Source organism: Heterodontus francisci, unplaced genomic scaffold, assembly GCF_036365525.1.
Source record: "Heterodontus francisci isolate sHetFra1 unplaced genomic scaffold, sHetFra1.hap1 HAP1_SCAFFOLD_59, whole genome shotgun sequence".
Classification (NCBI taxonomy): domain Eukaryota; kingdom Metazoa; phylum Chordata; class Chondrichthyes; order Heterodontiformes; family Heterodontidae; genus Heterodontus; species Heterodontus francisci.
Genome location: NW_027140758.1, coordinates 6123455 through 6142403, shown reverse-complemented (window position 1 = coordinate 6142403; position 18949 = coordinate 6123455). Strand labels below are relative to the sequence as shown.

Genomic DNA, 18949 nt, shown 5'->3' with positions numbered 1-18949 from the left:
GAACTCTTGGGCGTCATCTCTTCTTTCCACGAGAACATGCACAGTTCCGTCAGTTACAATGGAGCAACATCAGACACATTCACGATCAGCAGTGGGGTAAAACAGGGCTGTGTCCTGGTGCAAACTCTCTTCGGAACGTAGGAGGAGGCAGTTTACCCTGTCGAGCCTGATCTGTCATTCAATTACATCCTTGATGATCATCTACCTCAACACCACTTTCCCGCGCTCTCCCCAAATCCCTTGATGTCATGAGTATCAAGATTTTTTATCAATTTCTGTCCTGAACATGCTCAATGATTGAACTTTCACAAACCCCTGAGGTAGAGAATTCCAAAGATTCACCACCCTCTGAGTGAAGAAATTCCACCCTATCTCAGTTTTAAATGGCCTTTTAAATGAAACTTTAAGGAATACAAGCCCAGTTTCCTCATAAGACAATCCCACCATCCCAGGGATTAGTCTGGTGACCCTCCGTTGCACTCCCTCTGTGGCAAGTATATCCTTCCTTAGATAAGGAAACCAAAACTGTGCACAATACTCCAGCACGATCTCACCAAGGATCTATACAATTGCAGCAAGACATCTTTATTCCTGTACTCATGACCCCTCGTGTTAAGGCCAACATACCATTTGCCTTCCTAATTGATTGCTGCACCTGCATGCGAGCTTTTCGTGTCTCATGAACAAGGACACCCAGGTCCCTTTGGACATCAACACTTCCCAACCTCTCACCATTTAAGAAATATTCTGTCTTTCTGTTTATTCGACCAAAGTGGATAACTTCACACTTATTCACATTATATTCCATCTGTCATTTCATTCACTTATCCTGTCCAAGTCCCCTGGAAGCCTCCTTGTAACCTCCTCACAGCTCACATCCTTTACAATTGGCATATTCTTCTCCATGCTGCTATTTTAAACTTTCAGTGACTCAGATGGGGGTGTCCAGCTGCATACCAGAGCTGATGACAAGCTGTTCATCTTGGCAAGACTGCGCACCAAGACCAAAATGAGTCAGTTCTTGGTCTGTGAGTTGCTGTTTGCTGATGACGCTGTGCTGACATCCCATAATGAAGTTCATTAACAGCAGCTTGTATATCGGTTCTCCCTGGCCTGCAAGGAGTTTGGACTGACGATCAGCAGCAGGAAGATCAAAGTTATGGGCCAGGACGTAGAGACTCCACCTTCCATCAACATCGACAGCCTCACTTTGGAGGTTGTCAACAGCTTCACAGACCTTCGATCAACAATCACCAGCAATCTGTCCCTTGATACTGAAATCAGCACCAGGATTGTCAATGCTGCAGCTGTCATGTCAAAGTTGAGAAGACGAGTGTGAACCGACACCAAACTGATCGAAAATACAAAACTCCACATGTACCAGGCTTGTGTTCTCAGCACCCTCCTTGAGAGTAGAGAAGCATCAACAACTTATGCAAGCCAAGAAAAGCAGCTGAACAGCTTCCACCTCCGCTGTCTCAGATGGATATTGGGCATCTCCTGGCAGGACAGAGTGCCGAATGCAGAAGTACACCAGCGTGCAGGGATCTGCAGCATGTTTGCCCTCTTGAGTCAGCGGTGACTCTGTTGACTGGGTCATGTGTGCTGAATGGATGACGGTCGCTTTGCCAAAGACATGCTCTTTGGTGAGCTTGCTATCAGCACGAGACCAACAGGTCACCCACGTCTGTGATGCAAGGACATCTGCAAAGCGAGATCTCAAGCTGACTGGGATTGGAGTCGATGCATGGGAAGTCCTTCCTGCTGACTGGAATTCCTGGAGAAAGGCATTCAGGAAGACCATGGGAAAAGCAGAGGACAAAAGAAATGACCAGATGGTGGGAAAGAGAGCTCAGAGGAAGGAAAAATTATCAGTCGACCTCGGGCCAATGATATTCATCTGTACCAGCTGTGGAAGGGATCGTCACTCACGAGTCGTCCTTTACAGCCACAACAAACGATGTTTCACACAGAAGTGACGTACACCCCGGGTGTAGCCCATCGTCTTCCGAGACGGACGGTTGCCTATTACAATTACAACTACAGCTACAACTACAAGAGCGAGTCAGAGGCTGGGAACTCTGCCGTGACGAACTCAGCTCTTGACTCGCCAAAGTCTGCCCACTATCTGCAAGGTCTTCCTCTGATTTCAATTGCACGCACATTTGCAATCTGGCTCTGTAGCTCAGTTGGTTAAAGCACCTGTCCAATAAACAGGAGATCTTGGGTTCAACTCCCAACAGAACCTTATTTCACAGTAACAACATGCTTGAAAAGTTTCATTATCAACACTGACATCTGTGTCTTGTGAGCTTTAATTCAAAATACATGATGAATTTCAATCACATCCGAGAACAGCCTTTGTGAAGGATATGAGTTTGGAATGGCTGTTCCTCCTTGTACAGAACTTCAGTGCTGATACATCAAAGGTAACTTATTTGACAGAAATTTGTTCACAGTCACATTCAACCTGGAAAACAGCTTGATATTAATCTCACTGAAGGAGAGTGTTTGTGTCATTTTGTGTTGCTTTTAACCGAGACTGGGACATGACGCAAGTGGGAGGGTTCATCTGAGGTTTGGACTATTTGTCAGTCAGGAACAAGAAAAATCAAAGGAACCAAATAAGAAAACCTATGTCTCATGTGGTTACCGAGAAACGGTGAGAAGATATTAAACTTTGTTGTATTTAATACAACTGTGTGAACTTTGATCTTTGCGGCCTTTTATAAACAGTATTTGAAGGGTCTCAGTAAAAATGTTCAGTGTTGATGAGAGTGGTGTCTGGGTGAGCAGCTGCTGAGTGTGACAGGGTCAGGACTGAATGCAGGACGTTCTCTGACATTCTCTCTCTCTCTCTCTGATGGGTTGAGTTGATTTTCAACTGGCAGCTGTTGCTGTTTTGATAATTCAAGTTAACTCCACCGATTTTTTTGGACAGACAGTGCAGTATGAGGCTGTAAAGGGTTAATGCTGAAGACAGTGGGATCAATCCCTCCCACAATCAGAGTGATGATGTAACAGTCACATGAGATGAGGTTTGGGAGAAGAGAGAGCAGCACCAAGGATGCTCGTTTAGGAGGCTTGATGAGTGTGTATATAGTATTGTGTAAATTAGAAAAGAGTTCTTAGTTCTTTCAGCAGGGAATGTGTCCAGAAAATATCGCGAAACTCACAATTTTATTATTCAGGAGTTGGAACACAGGGATATTAACTCCAAGTGACAGTAGTGGTTTCATTTAACAAAAGAAAAGTAGAGAGTAATATTGCTCATTGATTGAAATCCCCCAGTGAGGTGAGAGTTAAACAGGTGATCTGTTGGGGCATCCTTCGATCCAAGGTTTCGGCAGCATTTAATCTCCCTTTTTGGTGAAATTCTCTGTTTTTTGCATCTTTTTTTAATCCAGCTTTTATGGACCTGTGAAAAAACTGAAAAAAGTGAACAGATCCATCCTTTCTTTTCTTCCTTCTTCCCATCAGTTTCTCTTTTCTGTCCCAATTTATTCTGCTGTTTCTGCTGTTTTATCCATTCCAATCAAAATTCAACATTCCAATCAAATCTATTTGTTATTCCACAGTGTCTTTCCATGTGTTTTATTCTGTTGTATTCTCTCACAGTCTGTTTGATGATCAATTTTACATCTCACTCTCTGTTCTGGTGAAGATCAGAAGCAGTGATATCTGTTTACAACACCCGACAAGTCAGCCTGAGGCTGTATCTCATCGATAATGTGGAGTTAGGAACATAGGAACATAGGAGGAGGAGTCGACCATTCTGCCCATCGAGCCTACCCCACCATTCAATATGATCATGGCTGATCATCCACTTCAATGCCCTTTTCCCCACACTTTCCTCATATTCCCTTATGTCATTTGTATTTAGAAATCTATCAATCTCTGCTTTAAACATACTCAATAACTGAGCTTCCACAGCCCTCTGGGTTACAGAATTCCAAAGATTCACAACCCTCTGAGGAATAACATTTCTCCTCATCTCTGTCCTAAGTGGCTTTCCCCTTATTTTGAAATTGCGTCCCCTGGTTCTCGACTCCCCAACCAGGGGAAACATCTTAGCTGCATCTACCCTGACTGTCCTTTAAATATTTTGTAAGCTTCAATGAGATCACCTCTCATTCTTCAAAACTCTAGAGAATACAGCCCCAGTTTCCCCAATCTCACTTCATCGGACAGTCCCACCATCCCAGGAACAAGTCTGATGAACCTTCTTTGCACTCCATCTATGGCAATAATATCCTTCCGAAGGTAAGGGGACCAAAGCTGCACACAGTACTCCAAGTGCAGTCTAACCAGGGTTCGATACAATTGAAGCAAGAATTCACTACTCCTGTACTCAAATCCTCTTGCGATAAAGGCTAACATACTATTAGCCTTCCTAATTGCTTGCTGCACCTGCATGTTAGCTGTCAGTGACTTATTGACATGGATACCAGGTCACCCTTATACTCTATACCTCAGTTAATAAAGGAAAGGATTCCACATAACTGCTGAACCACCTTATTGACCTGTCCTGCTACCTTCAGGGATCTGTGGACATTCACTCCAACGTCCCTCACTTCCTCTACACCGTTCAGTGTTCTCCCATTAATTGTGTATTCCTTTGCCTTTTTTGACGCCTGCTCTCGCTGTTCCCTGCTCTCCGAGTGAACTCTTGCTCCCTCTCCTGGGCTCTTTATGCTCCATTCTGCTCTCACTGTTTCCTGCTCTCTTAATGTATCAATATTTATTTGCCTTGTGTTTAATTTAAAATATGGATTAACTGTATTTTACAGTTGTAGGTTTTATTTGGTAGTCCTGTACAAGTTGTGGATTGGTATTCAATATTTAGCTCTGTGAAAACGATTGTGAATGAAAATATAACTTTCAATCTTATACATGGGCTGGTCTGCAAGCTCCAAGTCCTTCATTTTGTAGTAATGGAATTGATACTGTATCTTTCAGTCTTAATCTCTGTGGGATTTTTGAACTGGTATGTAATGCATAACTTGGTCTAACGTCTGATGTACATTATTGGGATTCATAGGATCATAGGAAATAGGGGCATTAGGCCATTCAGCCCATCGAGCCTGCTCCAACATTCAAACAGATCGTGACTGATCATCTACCTCTACGCCATTTTTCCCTGCTATCTCCATATCACTTGATCTTGTTAGTATTTAGAAATCTATCGATTTCTGTCTTGAATATGTTCAATGATTGATCTTCCACAGCCCTCTGGGATAAAGAATTCCACAGAGTTCCCACCCTCTGAGTAAAGAAATTCCTGCTCATCTCAGTCTCAAATGGCCTGCCCTTATTCTGAGACTGTGTCCCCTTGTTCTAGACTCACTAGACAGAGGAATCATCCTATCCATATCTACCCTGTGACACCCTGGAAGAACTATGTCTGTTTCAATGAGATCACCTCTCATTCTTCAAACCTCTAGAGAATTTAGGCCCAGTTTCTGCAGTCTCTCATCATAAGACAATCCCACCATCCTAGGGGATGAGACCGGTGAATCTCTGTTGCACTCCCTCTATGACAAGTCTATCCTTCCTTAGATAAGGAAACCAAAATTGGACAGAATACTCCAGGTGCAGTCTCATCTAGACTTCATACATCTTTACTCATGTACTCAAATACACTTTCAATGAAGCCAACATACCATTTGCCTTCCTAATTGATTGCTGCACCTGCATACTAGCTTTCAGTGACTCATGAACAAGGACACCCAGGTGCCTTTGGACATCGACACTTCCCAGCCTCTCACCATTTAAGAAATACTCTGTCTTTCTATTTATTCCACCAAAGTGGAGAACTTCACACTTATTCACATTATATTCCATCTGCCATGTTCTTGCCCATTCATTTAACCTGTCCAAATCCCCTTAAAGCCTCCTTGCATTCATTCTGTACCTTTCAATTCTGTAAATTTTGTCTGTTCTATTTCAGATTTTATATTTAAAATGTAACCATGGTGACAGAGTTTATTTAGATCTGATGGTGAGTTTGTTTTTGGACTGTGATTGATGGATCAACCTGTCAGCTGTACTGAATTGGAGTGAAATAGAAACAACTTCTGTCTCTCCTGCTGTTGTTTGACTGTTGGATTGAAAATGTGTCTCTTGACTTTGGGATCAGTGTCTGTGTGACTACTTCTTTTGTTTGTTCCAGTGGAACTGATGAGCTGGCAGTATCTCTGTGCTTTGGGAGTGATCCTGTACCGACTGTGTGTTGGAACGAGCTCGCTGCACTTTTCTTTGTGTCCAAGAATCACCACATCCATTCAGGTTCCTTCGTGTATTTTCCTGCAGGAATGAAAGAACTGGTGAGATAGAAGATACAAAAGCGATCAATGTAATCGTCCCAATAATAATCATTATGAACAATCACAAAATGAAAACCAGGAACACAAACAGTGTCAGTGTCTGACTCCACTGCAGTGCTGCAGCATTCAGCTTCTGTTTACCAGGTGTTTGCAGTGGATTTACAACAAATTTGTGACATTCAGAAACAACACAAGCCCTGCACTGCTCAATGACAGGGACTGTCCGATAGAGCAGTGACCTTTACACAGTCGCATTTCTATTTCAACGGAAAACAAGCAGCCACTATTTAAAATGTGCCTTTCACACTTCTCACCTGGTGTCTGCATAAATGCTCTTTGTCAAACTGTCCACATCGTTGTTGTGCGGCTATTTTTCCCCCACTGTTCACGATCCAACAAACAGTGAGAGACTGGAACTAAAGCAGGGAAATTCCCTCTCCTTTGGGTGGTGAAATTGTCAGTGATTTTCAATAGTGATTTCTTCCCATTGTGTCTCCCTGAGCCTGCACAGACACTGTCCGAGAATGAACTCTCCCTTCCCCATGTCCCCGGCTCACTCCATGTTCCGGGAGCAGCTCCAGCTCCACAGTGTCTGTTACAAACAGATATGGTTCGGAAGGGCTGGGGCGTGCACCAAAACATGGGAGGAGCGAGTAGCCAAGGTACGACAAACGTTGGGCATGTGGGGGCAGCGATCTCTCTCCATTGTGGGTAAGAACCTGGTCATCAGGTGCGAGGCGCTCACGTTGTTGCTCTACGTGGCGCAGGTCTGGCCCATACCCCACTCCTGCGCCGTGGCAGTCACCCGAGCCATTTTCCGCTTCGTCTGGGGATCTAAAATGGACCGCGTCTGGAGGGACACGATGTTCAAATCTCTGGACAAGGGCGGGAAAAATGTACCCAACGTGGCCCTCATCCTGATGAACACCTTCGTGTGCGGCTGCATCAAGCTCTGTGCAGACCCCCAGTACACAAACTCCAAGTTTCACTACGTGCTGAGGTTCTATCTGTCCCCGGTGTTGCGAAGGATGAGCCTGGTCACATTGCCGCGGAACGCTCCATGCAGTTGGGCGGTGCCGTACCACCTATCCTTCGTGGAGCAGTTTCTGCGGGAAAACACTTTTGACCACCGGTCCATCAGGCAGTGGTCTGCACGGAATGTCCTCAAGGCCCTACGGGAAAAGGAAACGGTGGATCCTGTCGGATGGTTCCCCGAGCAGACCGTCAAAGTCATTTGGCGGAATGCCTCATCACCAGAACTTTCAAACAAGCACCAAGACGTAGCTTGGCTGGTGGTGAGAAGGGCCCTCCCCGTCAGATCCTTCATGCACACCCGAAGTCTCGCCCCCTTCGCACAGTGCCCCCGCGTTGGCTGTGGTGGGGAAGAGACAATCAGCCACCTCCTCCTGGAATGTGCCTTTGCAAAGCAGGTGTGGAAAGAGATGCAGTGGTTTTTGTCAAGGTTCATCCCAAGCAGCTCTGTAACACAGGAGTCTGTGCTCTATGGGCTGTTCCCAGGGACGCACACCGAGACAAACATCAACTGCTGCTGGAGGACTATCAATTCGGTGAAAGACGCCCTTTGGTCTGCCCGAAACCTGCTGGTCTTCCAGCGCAAAGAGTTGTCCACGACCGAATGTTGCAGACTGGCACATTCCAAGGTCCAGGACTACGTGCTGAGGGACGCACTAAAGCTTGGGGCAGCCGCAGCAAAGGCTCAATGGGGAAAGACCACAGTGTAAGATTCCCCCACCAAGCTGGACTGAGGGGCTGGATCCATGGGAAACCCCTCGAACTGTATCGTTAATATTCTCAATTGCTGTAAATGTAAAACTGTAATTGACATGACAATTGTGAAACGGAAGGGTTGGGAAGAAACTTATGACAGTATTGAAGGAAACTGACCTCCCTTGCAATGTTTGTATTTTTTGGTGCTGTTTGGAAACTGTTTGGCAATGTAATTTTTACAGATTTTTATGAATAAAGTATATTTTGGAAATAAAAAAAAAGTCTGTTACAAACACTCCCCGACTCCCCCTCAACTTCCCACCACTCAATGCTAATCTCTGAGCACATCTGCGGACACGCTCCCAAAGCAGTGGCTGCTGGAAGCAGGTGCTCTTTGTTCCCTTCCCCCGGGCCCAGGAAGTCTCCATTCGCAGCTGATTGAAAGCATCATCCCCTGATTGAGTGAATGGCTTCACAGACTGGGTTGGGAAAGGCTGCGCATGCGCTCCACTCCTCATTGTGACGTCCCACTGGGGGCGGGGCTGCATCACGCGTGCGCAGATCCCTGCAGCAATTCAGCATTCAAACATCAATGGGAACTTTCCCCATTTCACCCTCATCAAAGTCCCAAAGAAAGTGAAGAGGGGCTTGGACTGGAGGGAGGGAGGGGCGGGGTAGGGGGAACCTAGAACCCAGAAAGCTGCCCACTTGCCCCATTTAGATGCTCAATTTGTGGTCATTCCCTGCAGGGGGTTTGTTATTATTGTGCCCCTCCTGGTAAAACAATCCGGTAGAAAGAGGGGAGAAAGGAGGGAGCCGGTGTGTTTGCTGGGACCTTGCAGAATTCATTTCAGCAGCAAAAGTCCCGGGTTATATTAACCCGAGTGAAACACGCTGTCAGTGAGAGGAAAACCGAACGGCCCTTTTCATCTTTTCATTGGAAACAAAGTAGAGCCGGAAGTGCGGCGAGCAGAGCAGACACACAAGCTCAATGACAGGAGAGCTCGGCCGTCCCTGAGTTTCAGCTCCCGGCTCCTACATTTCCTCATCCACACTGTCTTTACTGTGGATGTTCAGGGGTTCCTTGTCGGATCTGAGGACTGTATCCATTAAACATTCTGAGTCAGGAGATCCACACACTCTCTGTTATCAAGATTTATGGGCAGGAATGTTTCAAAACTTTGTCTATTAAATCATTGTATTATTCACAGAACTAATGAGGCAATCGGTTCATTATTCAGGCCTTGAACTTGGTTTGGGTAGACCGAAAACTGAGAGGTTCAGCACCTTTCCACTTCTTCACTAATATAACTGATTTTTTTGATGAAGTAACAGAAAAGGTTGATGAAGGGAAAGCAATGGATGTTGTCTATATGGATTTTAAGAAAGCGTTTGACAAACTACCACATGAAAGGCTGGGTAACAAAACTGTGGCTCCTGGAATAGGAGGGTCAGTATCTGCTTGGGTTAAAAAATGAATGAAATATCAAGAAAAGCGAGTTGTGGTATTTGGTTGTTTTTCAGAATGGAAGATGCTGAACAGTGATGTCCACAAGGGTCAGTGTCAGGACCACCATATATCGAAATGACTTGAATATTGGAATCACAGAATCACAGAATTGTTACTGCACAGAAGGAGGCCATTTGGCCCATCGTGTCTGCACTGACTCTCCAAATGAGCGATTCACCTCATGTCACTTCCCCGTCCTCTCCCCATAATCCTGCACATTCTTCCTTTTCAGATAACAGTCTAATTCCCATTTGAATGCTTCAATTGAACCTGCCTCCATCACATTCTCAGGCAGTTCATACTTTAACCACTCGCTGTGTGAAAAAGTTTTACCCCATGTCGCTTTTGCTTCTTTAGCAATTAATTTAAATCTGTGCCTTCTCGTTCTCGATCCTTTCACAAGTGGGAACAGTTTTTCCCTATCCACTCTGTCCACACCCCTCATCATTTTGAATAGCACTATGAAATCTCCTCTTAGCCTTCTTTTCTCCAAGGAAAACAGTCCTAACTTCTCCAATCTATCTACATAACTGAAGTTCCTCATCCCTGGAACCATTCTCATGAATCTTTTCCATAATCTCTCCAATGCCTTCACATCTTTCCTAAAGTGTGGCACCCAGAACGGGACGCAGTACTTTAGCTGAGGTTAGTGTCTTGTACAATAGAACATAGAACATTACAGCGCAGGACAGGCCCTTCGGCCCTCGATGTTGCGCCGACCTGTGAAACCATCTGACCTGCACTATTCCATTTTCATCCATATGTCTATCCAATAACCACTTAAATGCCCTTAAATTTGGCGAGTCCACTACTGTTTCAGGCAGGGCGTTCCACGCCCCTACTACTCTCTGAGTAAAGAAACTACCTCTGACATCTGTCCTATATCTATCACCCCTCAACTTAAAGCTATGTCCCCTCGTGTTTGCCATCACCATCCGAGGAAAAAGACTCTCACTATCCACCCTATCTAACCCTCTGATTATCTTATATGTCTCTATTAAGTCACCTCTCCTCCTCCTCTCTAACGAAAACAACCTCATGTCCCTCAGCCTTTCCTCGTAAGACCTTCCCTCCATACCAGGCAACATCTTAGTTAATCTCCTCTGCACCCTTTCCAAAGCTTCCACATCCTTCCTATAATGCGGTGACCAGAACTGCACGCAATACTGCAAGTGTGGCCGCACCAGCGTTTTGTGTAGCTGCAGCATAACCTCGTGGCTCCGAAACTCGATCCCCCTACTAATAAAAGCTAACACACCATATGCCTTCTTAACAGCCCTATTAACCTGGGTGGCAACTTTCAGGGATTTATGTACCTGGACACCAAGATCTCTCTGCTCATCTACACTACCAAGAATCTTCCCATTAGCCCAGTACTCTGCATTCCTGTTACTCCTTCCAAAGTGAATCACCTCACACTTTTCCGCATTAAACTCCATTTGCCATCTCTCAGCCCAGCTCCGCAGCCTATCTATGTCCCTCTGTAACCTACAACATCCTTCGGCACTATCCACAACTCCACCGACCTTCGTGTCATCCGCAAATTTACTAACCCACCCTTCTACACCCTCATCCAGGTCATTTATAAAAATGACAAACAGCAGTGGCCCCAAAACAGATCCTTGCGGTTCACCACTAGTAACTAAACTCCAGGATGGACATTTACCATCAACCACCACCCTCTGTCTTCTTTCAGCCAGCCAATTTCTGATCCAAAGCACTAAATCACCTTCAATCCCATACTTCCGTTTTTTTCTGCAATAGCCTACCGTGGAGAACCTTATCAAACGCCTTACTGAAATCCATATACACCACATCCACGGCTTTACCCTCATCCACCTGTTTGGTCACCTTCTCAAAAAACTCAATAAGGTTTGTGAGGCACGACCTACCCTTCACAAAACCGTGCTGACTATCGCTAATGAACTTATTCTTTTCAAGATGATTATAAATCCTATCTCTTATAACCTTTTCCAAAATTTTACCCACAATCGAAGTAAGGCTCACAGGTCTATAATTACCAGGGCTGTCTCTGCTCCCCTTCTTGAACAAGGGGACAACGTTTGCTATCCTCCAGTCTTCCGGCACTATTCCTGTTGACAATGACGACATAAAGATCAAGGACAAAGGCTCTGCAATCTCCTCCCTGGCTTCCCAGAGAATCCTAGGATAAATCCCATCTGGCCCAGGGGACTTATCTATTTTCACACTTTCCAAAATTGCTAACACCTCCTCCTTGTGAACCTCAATCCCATCTAGCCTAATAGTCTGTATCTCAGTATTCTCCTCGACAACATTTTCTTTCTCTACTGTAAATACTGACGAAAAATATTCATTTAACGCTTCCCCTATCTCCTCTGATTCCACACACAACTTTCCACTACTATCCTTGATTGGCCCTAATCTAACTCTAGTCATTCTTTTATTCCTGATGTACCTATAGAAAGCCTTCGGGTATTCCCTGATCCTATCCGCCAATGACTTCTCGTGGCCTCTCCTCGCTCTTCTTAGCTCTCCCTTTAGATCCTTCCTGGCTAGCTTGCAACTCTCAAGCGCCCGAACTGAACCTTCACGTCTCATCCTAACATAAACCTTCTTCTTCCGCTTGACAAGTGCTTCAACTTCTTTAGTAAACCACGGCTCCCTCGCTCGACAACTTCCTCCCTGCCTGACAGGTACATACTTATCAAGGACACGCAGTAGCTGCTCCTTGAATAAGCTCCACATTTCGATTGTGCCCATCCTCTGCAGTTTCCTTCCCCATCCTACGCATCCTAAATCTTGCCTAATCGCATCATAATTTCCTTTCTCCCAGCTATAATTCTTGCCCTGTGGTGTATACCTGTCCCTGCCCATTGCTAAGGTAAACCTAAACGAATTGTGATCACTATCACCAAAGTGCTCACCTACATCTAAATCTAACACCTGGCTGGGTTCATTACCCAGTACCAAATCCAATGTGGCATAGCCCCTGGTTGGCCTGTCTACATACGGTGTCAGAAAACCCTCCTGCACACACTGGACAAAAACTGACCCATCTAAAGTTCTCGAACTGTAGTATTTCCAGTCAATATTTGGAAAGTTAAAGTCCCCCATAACAACTACCCTGTTACTCTCGCTCCTGTCGAGAATCATCTTCGCTATCCTTTCCTCCACATCTCTGGAAATATTCAGAGGTCTATAGAAAACTCCCAACAGGGTGACCTCTCCTCTCCTGTTTCTAACCTCGGCCCATACTACCTCAGTAGACGAGTCCTCAAACGTCCTTTCTGCCGCCGTAATACTCTCCTTGATTAACAATGCCACACCCCCCCCCCCCCTTTTACCATCTTCTCTGTTCTTACTTAAACATCTAAATCCCGGAACCTGCAACATCCATTCCTGTCCCTGCTCCATCCATGTCTCCGAAATGGCCACAACATCGAGATCCCAGGTACCAACCCATGCTGCAAGCTCACCCACCTTATTCCGGATGCTCCTGGCGTTGAAGTAGACACACTTTAAACCAAGTTCTTGCTTGCCAGTGCCCTCTTGCGTCCTTGTAACCTTATCCATGACCTCACTACTCTCAACATGCTGTACACTGGAACTGCAATTTAGGTTCCCATCCCCCTGCTGAATTAGTTTAAACCCCCCCCCAAAGAGCACCAGCAAATCTCCCCCCCAGGATATTGGAACCCCTCTGGTTCAGGTGAAGACCATCCTGTTTGTAGAGGTCCCACCTACCCCAGAAAGAGCCCCAATTATCCAGGAAACCAAAACCCTCCCTCCTACCCCATCCCTGCAGCCACGTGTTCAACTCCTCTCTCTCCCTATTCCTCGCTTCGCTAGCACGTGGCACGGGCAACAACCCAGAGATAACAACTCTGTTTGTTCTCGCTCTAAGCTTCCACCCAAGCTCCCTGAATTTCTGCCTTAAATCCCCATCTCTCTTCCTACCTATGTCGTTGGTGCCTATGTGGACCACGACTTGGGGCTGCTCCCCCTCCCCCTTAAGGATCCCAAAAACACGATCCGAGACATCACGAACCCTGGCACCTGGGAGGCAACACACCAACCGTGAGTCTCTCTCGTTCCCACAGAACCTCCTATCTGTTGCCCTAACTATGGAGTCCCCAATGACTAATGCTCTGCTCCTCTTCCCCCTTCCCTTCTGAGCAACAGGGACACACTCTGTGCCAGAGACCTGTACCCCATTGCTTACCCCTGGTAAGTCCCCCCCCCAACAGTATCCAAAACGGTATACCTGTTGTTGAGGGAAACGGCCACAGGGGATCCCTGCACTGCCTGCTGGTTCCCTCTCCTTCCCCTGACGGTAACCCATCTACCTACTTCTTTTACCTGAGGTGTGACTACCTCCCTATAACTCCTCTCAATAACCCCCTCCGCCTCTCTAATGATCCGAAGTTCATCCAGCTCCAGCTCCAGTTCCCTAACGCGGTTCTCGAGGAGCTGGAGTTGGGTGCACTTCCTGCAGATGCAGTCAGCAGGGACACTCTTGGCGACCCTTACCTCCAACATTCTGCAGGAGGAACATTCAACTGCCTTAACCTCCATTCCCACTATTCTAAATTCCCAACAGATCTACTGAAAACCAAAAAAAAAAGTCAAAACTTGTTAGCTTAGCAATCCAACGGACAGAACTTTTTTTTTGGTTAGAGGAGGAGGATGGGTGGGAGACACTACCAGAATAGGGTTTCGGGTAAAGCAACCGCCCAAATATGTAACCTCACTTACCCAGCAGTCCCGCGTGCGCTCCGCCTATACACGAGAAATGGCTTCCGATTTCAACATGACCTCCTTGTTCTTGTACTCTATGCCTCTATCACTAAAGCCGAGGATACTGTATGCTTTATTAACCACTCTCTCAACCAATGACATATAACCCCAGGTCTCTCTGCTACTGCACCCCCTTTAGAATTGTACCCTTTATTCTATATTGTCACTCCATGTTCTTCCTACCGAAATGAATCAATTCACATTTCTCTGCATTGAACTTCACCTGTCATCTGTCCTCCCATTCCACCAACTTGTCTAAGCCCTTTTGAAGTTCTACACTATCATCCTGACAGTTCACAATGCTTCCAATTTTTGTATCATCCATAAACTTTGAAATTCTGCCCTGTGCACCAAGGTCTAGGTCATTAATATATATCAGGAAAGGCAAGGGTCCCAACACTGACTCCTGGGGAACTCCACTACAAACCTTCCTCTAGTCCGAAGAACATCCATTGCTCACTACTCTTTGTTTCCTGTCACTCAGCCAATTCCATATCCATGTTACTACTGTCCCTTTTATTCCATGAGTTATAACTTTGCTCACAAGTCTGTTGTGTTGCATTGTATCAAACTTCTTTTGAAAGTCAATAAAAGCAAAATACTGCAGATGTTAGAAATCTGAAATATAAATAAAAAGTGCTGGAAGTACTCAGCAGGTCTGGCAGCATCTGTGGAGAGAGAAACAGAGTTAATGTTTCAGGTCAGTGACCTTTCAGATGCTGCCAGACCTTTTGAAAGTCCATGTACACCACATCAACAGCATTGCCCTCATCATCCCTCTCTGTTACCTCATCAAAAAACTCCAGCAGGACAGTTAAACATGATTTTCCCTTAACAAATCCATGCTGGCTTTCTTGAATTAACCCACATTTGTCCATGGGACTATTAATTTTGTCCCGAATTATTCTTTCGAGAAGTTTTCCCACCACCGAAATTGAACTGACTGAGGAGTGAGACGAGGTGAGTTGCTCTAACAGAGAGCCAGCACGGGTTCGACAGGCTGAATGGCCTCCTTCTGTGCTGTAGCCATTCTATGATTGTATGATTCTAGCAACAACTGTTGGTGGAGAGGCAGTGATGCAGGAATGGGTTGACAGAAAGGGGAAAGTCTGGGCTGGTGTGTGTTTGCAGCATTTGCAGCTTGTGTTCAGGTTTGTGAATAAAGGTGATTTGGAAGCTGTGTTCCAAATTGAAGTGTTTACTGGAAGGAAGAAGTTGATGTGAATAGAGAATAAAACGTGTTAAGATGAAGGGTGGTGTGATTGAGGATAGCAGTAAATATTGTGCTGGTGAATTATTTGTGTTAATAAACTTCCACTGCGCCCTCTGCTGCAGGCTGCTGTTTATATCCAGCTGTGTATTAGTGCTGTGTGCTCGTGAGATAAATGTTTGTTTCAACGCTGTTTATAAAGCAATAGCATTGCACTCAAACAGTCCCAGACATAGCAACACACGGAGAAAAGCAAAATACTGCAGATGCTGAAAATCTGAAACAGAAACAGAAAATGCTTGAAATAGTCAGCAGGTCTGGCAGCATCTGTGGAGAAAGAACAAAGTTAATGTGAGCTAAGGAAACAGACCTGAACTGTTGACTGTTTCTCTCTGCACAGATGCTGCCAGACCTACTGAGCATTTCCAGCATTTTCTGTTTTTATTACAGCAACACCTTTGATCAGCAGTAGCGGTGATAGTGCGAGCCAGGGGGCAGCTGGGAAGGTACGTTTCACTATAAAGTACTTACCTGGCGATTCGGCGGACGCGGACACGGGGACTGCTGGGTAAGTGAACTTATATATTCGGGCAGTGGCTAAACCCGAAACACTACACGTGTAGTGTCTCCCACCCATCCTCCTCCTCCAACCAAAAAAAAGGACTCTTGTGTGGAGGGTTTGGTAAGGTAAAGTTTTCCTTTATATTTTTTTATTCTCTGTTGTCAATTTCGAGCAGAGGGGATGGAAGCTAGGGCAGTTGCATGCTCCTCTTGCAGGATGTGGGAGGTAAGGGTCACCACTTGTGTCCCTGCTGACTTCACCTGTGAGAAGTGCACCCAACTCCAGCTCCTCACAGACCGCGTTAGGGAACTGGAGCTGGAGCTGGATGAACTTTGGATCATGCGGGAGGCAGAGGGGATGATAGAGAGCAGTTATGGGGAAGTACTGACACTTAGGTCACAGGATAAAGGTAGCTGGGTGACCGTCAGGGGAGGGAAAGGGAATAGGCGCACAGTGCAGGGATCCCCTGTGGCCGTTCCCCTCAATAATAAGTATACCGTTTTGGATACGGTTGTGGGGGGGTGCCTACCAGTGGAAAGCCACAGCGGCCAGGTCTCTGGCACTGAGCCTGGCTCTGCCGCTCAGAAGGGAAGGGTGGAGAATAGGAGAGCGATAGTGATAGGAGATTCAATGGTTAGAGGAACAGACAGGAGATTCTGTGGTCGCGAACGAGACTCCCGGATGGTAAGTTGCCTCCCGGGTGCCAGGGTCAGGGATGTCTCGGATCGAGTCTACAGGATTCAGGAGGGGGTGCGGGGGGGAGCAGCCAGACGTCGTGGTACATATTGGTACCAATTACATAGCTAGGAAAAGGGATGAGGACCTGAAAAGCAAATACAGGAGTTAGGTTGGAAGCTAAAAGGCAGGACGAGCAGAGTAGTAATCTCAGGATTGATACCGGTGCCACGTGCTAGTGAGGCTAGAAACAGAGAGCGAGTGCAGCTGAACACGTGGCTACAGAGCTGGTGTAGGAGGGAGGGCTTCAGTTATGTGGATCATTGGGATACCTTCTGGGGAAGGTGGGACCTGTACAAGAAGGATGGGTTGCATCTGAACTGGAGGGGCACCAATATCCTGGGCGGGAGGTTTGCTCGAGCTCTTCGGGAGGGTGTAAACTAGTTTGGCAGGGGGATGGGAACCGGAGCTACGGATCAGTGGATGGGGTAGCTGTTGAACAGGCAGACACAGAGTGCAGGGAGTCTGTGAGGAAGGTTAGACAGTTGACAGGGCAAAGTTTCAGCCAGTATGATGGGTTGAAGTGTGTCTATTTTAATGCAAGAAGTGTCAGGAATAAGGGTGATGAACTTAGAGCATGGATCAGTACTTCGAGCTACGATGTTGTGGCCATTACGGACACTTGGAGATCACAGGGGCAGGAATGGATGTTGGATGTTCCGGGGTTTGGATGTTTCAAAAGGAATAGGGAGGGAGGTAAAAGAAGTGGGGGAGTGGCATTGTTAATCAGGGATAGTATCACAGCTGCAGAAAGGGAGGTCATCGAGGAGGGTTTGTCTACTGAGTCATTATGGGTGGATGTCAGAAACAGGAAAGGAGCAGTCACTTTATTGGGAGTTTTCTATAGACCCCCCAATAGCAACAGAGACACGGAGGAACAGATTGGGAGGCAGATTTTGGAAAGGTGCAGAACTAACAGGGTTGTTGTCATGGGTGACTTCAACTTCCCTAATATTGATTGGAACCTCCTTCGTGCAAATAGTTTGGATGGAGCAGTTTTTGTCAGGTGTGTCCAGGAAGGTTTCCTGACTCAATATGTAGATAAGCCGACTAGAGGGGAGGCTATGTTGGATTTGGTGCTTGGCAACGAACCAGGCCAGGTGGCAGATCTCTCGGTGGGAGAACATTTCGGTGATAGTGATCACAACTCCCGGACCTTTACTATAGTCATGGAGAGGGACAGGAGCGGACGGGATGGGAAAATATTTAATTGGGGGAGGGGGAATTACAATGCTATTAGGCAGGAACTGGGGTGCATAAATTGGGAACAGATGTTCTCAGGGAAATGCACGACAGAAATGTGGAGGTTGTTTAGGGAGCACTTGCTGCGACTGCTGGATAGGTTTGTCCCGATGAGGCAAGGAAGGGATGGTAGGGTGAAGGAACCTTGGATGACAAGAAATGTGGAACAGCTAGTCAAGAGGAAGAAGGAAGCTTACTTAAGGTTGAGGAAGCAAGGATCAGACAGGGCTCCAGAGGGTTACAAGGTAGCCAGGAAGGAACTGAAGAATGGACTTAGGAGAGCTAGAAGGGGACATGAAAAAGTCTTGGCGGGTAGGATTAAGGAAAATCCCAATGCGTTCTACACTTATGTGAGGAACAAGAGGATGGCCAGAGTGAGGGTAGGGCCGATCAGGGATAGTGGAGGGAACTTGTGCCTGGAGTCGGAGGAGGTAGGGGAGGTCCTAAATGAATACTTTGCTTCAATATTCACTAGTGAGAGGGACCTGGACGTTTGTGAGGACAGCGTGGAACAGGCTGACATGCTCGAACAGGTTGATGTTAAGAGGGAGGATGTGCTGGAAATTTTGAAAGACATGAGGACAGATAAGTCCCTGGGGCCAGCCGGGATATACCCAAGGATATTACGGGAAGCGAGGGAAGAGATTGCCGCGCCTTTGGCGATGATCTTTGCGTCCTCACTGTCCACTGGAGTGGCACCACATGATTGGAGGGTGGCAAGTGTTATTCCCTTGTTCAAGAAAGGGAATAGGGATAACCCTGGGAATTATAGACCAGTCAGTCTTATGTCGGTAGTGGGCAAATTATTGGAGAGGATTCTGAGAGACAGGATTTATGATTAGTTGGAAAAGCATAGT

The 18949-nt window shown here is 46.2% G+C and overlaps 1 non-coding gene across 1 annotated transcript; it reads left to right on the top strand.

The window, feature by feature from the left end:
* The first annotated feature begins 2174 nt into the window (after nt 1-2174).
* Nucleotides 2175-2248, top strand: trnai-aau (transfer RNA isoleucine (anticodon AAU)). Its single transcript has one exon. It is a non-coding gene; the product is annotated as a tRNA-Ile (tRNA).
* The last annotated feature ends 16701 nt before the right edge of the window (nt 2249-18949 follow it).